Raw genomic sequence first — 4,761 nt, forward strand, 5'->3', positions numbered from 1 at the left:
TCCAGTTGGTTATTTTCACCATTCTCCCATAGCTTATGTTACAAATGGCGTTATGGCCATGAACATATTAGCAGCATAGATCTCAGGGCGATGCTGTCCCTTAAAAAAAGCTGTCCTGGTAAAAACTTTCCTCTCGTTCTGAGGAAACAGCCCTGGTGGGTTCATCAGGAGTGACCGCCGACCATGCCCCAACCCCCCCATGTTTCCTATGTATGTTGGGGACCCTTTGTTTAAAACTAATTGGCCATCGGAATGTGTGGAGTCACATTCCACAGCTCTCCCCCCCCCCCCTCCTGTGATCCCCCGCACACAGGGAGATCGCTTTTCTGGAGTGAAGAGAGCTGAAATATTGATATTGCAAGTTAGAAACGTAAAATGCATTTTGACAGACACTTGGGGGAAATATGCTGCATTTTGAATGTCCGATAGTCCACCATTTCCACCGGAAATATCAAACATTTAATAAAAGTGAAAAACAATGAGCAAGACTTAACGTATTCATCATAATTAATTATATTTATTTCGTTTGGATCTAGGTGATCTTCTACTATATGAACATTTTGGACCCAAAATCACAACAAAAACGCAAAAACAGAAAATGATTTTATTTTTCACAACACAAACATACACAATGAAACCATTTAAAAGCTGGAAATATATACATGGGATGTGACTATGATAATGTGAAAGTTTGATTGAGGTAGCATGGGATTTCATTCTGATAAGGCAAAAGTGTTATTATAAATATAATACAAATATATATATATATATACACATTATGTACAAAAATCAGTTTTTTCTGTCTTTATCTGTGCCACGCTTCAAAGCGGTTTCTGTCAACTACGACACAGAGGGCAACATCACAGATTCCTCCTCCTCCAGGTCAAAAAACAAGCTTAAAGCTTGACTCACGTTCAGAGTTCTCTTCATCATAGTTGAGTCTTCAAAACTCTAAATCTATCTAACTATATCTAAATTCTCAATGTTTGTCTGTCACTTTACTTCAATCGCAGTCTCCCGCAGCCTCTCTTCGTCTCCCGCCGCCTGTCTTCGTATATCTTCGTCTCTCTCCATTTCCCGCCGTCTCTCTTCGGTTCCCGCCGTCCCCCTTCGTCTTGTTTCGTATCACTCCGTTTACCTGATTACCTCACCCCCTCCCTGGTAAATACATCCTGTTGAGCAGAATCTACAGTTTCCAGTATTTTCCGTTTCGTAAAATGATAAAATACGGTGAAGATATTAAAATATGTGCTTCCATTATTCATACTTCTGAAATATATCTGTATTAACTTTATATCATCGTATGTCCGTGTTTATTGGGTATTTTTGCATGAAACAAAGACTGGCATATAGTTTCAAGCCAGTACTTTCGACAGAAATACACATATACATCCTGTTGAGCAGGATCTACAGTTTCCAGTATTTTCCGTTTCGTAAAATGATCAAATATGGCGAAGATATTCAAATATGTGCTTCCATATTTCATACTTTTGAAATGTATTAACTTTATATCATCGTATCTCCGTGTTTACTGGGTCTTTTTGCATGAAACAAAGACTGGGATATAGTTTCAAGCCAGTACTTTCGACAGAAACACACGGCAATGTTGTCCGGACTGTTGTTTTTATGCGGCACCGGCTTGAACAGGTCATGTGATCTGATCACGCCGGCGTGACGGTCGACTCCAAAGGGTTAATATTAAATACATATAAGTATTTTTACAACTTGTATTTAGAAATACTCTGTTGTAATTATTGATGCATACATGTGTTCATCCATTCAATGTGGCATCTGCTATAATGGGGTTAATGTATGATATTACTTAATAATACAATACATTATAATATATGATATGATAATTACATTTTAGTTTTATTCATTTCTTATTTCATAGTTTCTCATTATTATTATTATTTTGTATCGCTCATCTTATTTTTGATTTTATTAATCTGTGTGAATCTGTGCTGTCCTGTTTTTCACTCTCACCCTGTTGCTGTTTGAACTACTGAATTTCCCCACGGGATTAATAAAGGTCCATCTTATCTTATCTTAATGTATAAGTTGATTTACTTCAATCTACTGTACAATATTACAGGAAATATACTGCATAAAGCAAACTATATACTTTATTTGATCTAAAATATTGATGTTTCTACAACACCCATTGTGTATTTTGTGAATGAAGCGCCATCTCATGGTTAAATCCTGTAATTGAACAAATGGGGAAATTGGGCAACGCCCTCTAGCAATTTGGCAACACCCCCAGCCACTGGCATCCGCTGGGCTTTTGACTGGGACACACCCATTTGAGTCTGATCTGGAGTCCTACATCTGTAGGCCCAAAATACATTACTGACCTCCTGCTAAACTATGAACCATCCAGATCTCTCAGGTCTTCAGGGACTGGTCAGCTTTCTGTCCCCAGAGTCAGAACTAAACATGGTAAAGCAACGTTCAGTTATTATGCTCCAAATATCTGGAACAAACTCCCAGAAACCTGCAGGTCCGCTGCAACTCTTACTACTTTTAAATCCAGGCTGAAGACTTTTCTTTTTGTCGCTGCTTTTAATTGAACTATTCATATCTTAAACTGCACTGTAACTTTTATCCATGTACTTTTTCTTGTAATGTTTAATTGAACTATTCATATTTTAGACTGCACTGTAACTTTTATCCATGTATTTTTCCTTAATGTTTATTTTATTAGCTTTTCTTTTTTAATGCTTAATGTCTTTCATTTTTTTTTGTAATGTACATTGAATTGCCTTGCGTTGAAAAGTGCTATATAAATAAACTTGCCTTGCCTTGTGACTTCAGTGCAGTTGGGTGTTTTTAGGCTGTTCCACTGTAACTGTAATTAAAGCATTGCCTCCAGAAATGATATGTTTAGGACGGGTGTCTCAGCATTTATAGATATGTTCTATTTCTAATTGTAAAGGTAATTTCCCTGCAGCTCTGTGCTGCCATTTCTCTCTCTGGTGTCACAACTGTCCACTAGAGAGCGCTGCAGCTCCTGAGATGTAACACTGATGCTGCAGAAAGCTTTCTTCCTGCTGTTGAATACATTCCAGTGAGTTCAAACATATTATTAATGCCACTATTCAAAGAAGATCTGTTTGTTTTATGCCACCCGTTATGCCATTTTAAATCAACACAGTGCCCTCTTCTTAAGGATTGAATGTCCCACATGCTGTTTCCCTTTTAAATGTGATAAACACATGAATGCATCAATGATTATAATCAAAACATATCATATCATTCTGAAATGGGTCGATCTGCATATTGAGTACTTTTACTTTTGGAATGCAGGACTTTTACTGTAACAGAGTTTTCCTACACTCTGGTACTTCTACTTTTACTGAATTACAAGATCTGAGAACTTCTACTTTTACAATTTGCAATTTGGGGTTAAGTGTCTTGCCCAGGGACACAACGACATGCTGACTGCAGTGGATTTTGAACCTCAAACCCCCTGATCCGAACACCAACACCCAAGATCTGAGTACTTCTACTTTTACTAAAGTACAATATCTGAGTACTTCTACTTTTACTCGAGTACAATATCTGAGTACTTCTACGTTTACTCTAGTACAAGATCTGAGTACTTCTACTTTTACTCAAGTACAAGATCTGAGTATTTCTCTTTCGACCTCGAGCGATATAATTACTAACAAATAACTGCTAACAGAGCACTTATATACTAATAAAGGACTGGCTTATCTAAAGCCAGTTGAGTAGCACATGAAATGTTTGGCTCTATGAAACCTGATGTACTTATATGATTCTGTTTTCTTCAAGGTTGTGTCTTCCTGGTCGAATGTACTTATTGTAAGTCGCTTTGGATAAAAGCGTCAGCTAAATGCAATGTAATGTAATGTAATGTACTCAAGTACAAGATCTGAGTACACTACTTTTACTCAAGTACACGATCTGAGTACTTATTCCACCTCTGCAGCTTACAATAAGTCAATCAACCATGAGGATGCAAACTCCGAACAGCACGAATCCTGCAAGAACATCAGCTTCAGATATGCCAAACATTTGTAATTGCTATACAGATATTTGAGTTCTGTACCTGCGACCTGTTTAGCTTCATGATATTTATTTATTTCCCCTTTTTCCTTTATGAGTATTTTCTGTTAGTTATAATAGTTTTTTTGTAAAGGGTGGTTTTATTATTTATCCAGTAGTAGTCGGTAAGGCAACGTCCGGATGCCAATCGTTCATAAAACCAAAAAGAAGAAATCCTTCCCTCTTTTATTTTGACGTCCTCAAACCGCACCGGAAGTGACGTTCCCAGCCAGCAGCCGGTTTGTTAGGATTGTCACTGGCGTTTCTCAATCTCAAGGCTACTGGCTTCCAAGCCAATATTTCAAGGATGCTACGTCATCGAGTGCCGCCGAAGGACTGTTGCAATGTCTAGCATACATGGAATTCCACAGAGGCCGCGTCCTTGGTTTGGGGGAAATTTCGAGGCTGCACATGGGTAGACTTTGGGTCCTTAAAATCCCCACAATGCTTTGCGCACGGACCAATTTCAAAAACTCTTGCGGAGAATTACTGAACCGACACAGCACACATTTATATGTAAGTATGTAGTGGCGTAGAAGGTGTGTTGGTAAATATGTTACTCTGTTCCATTAGTTTGTTATCACCAAAAATGTGTTCCGTTAAAGTAAAGCAAGTTCATAATTAGATAGACATCGTGAGGTATTTATTTTCGGTACAGTTTATGTTGAAACCGTTAGAGAGAGTGGCACA

The sequence above is a fragment of the Pseudochaenichthys georgianus genome, chromosome 9 (assembly GCF_902827115.2).
Source record: "Pseudochaenichthys georgianus chromosome 9, fPseGeo1.2, whole genome shotgun sequence".
Lineage (NCBI taxonomy): Eukaryota > Metazoa > Chordata > Actinopteri > Perciformes > Channichthyidae > Pseudochaenichthys > Pseudochaenichthys georgianus.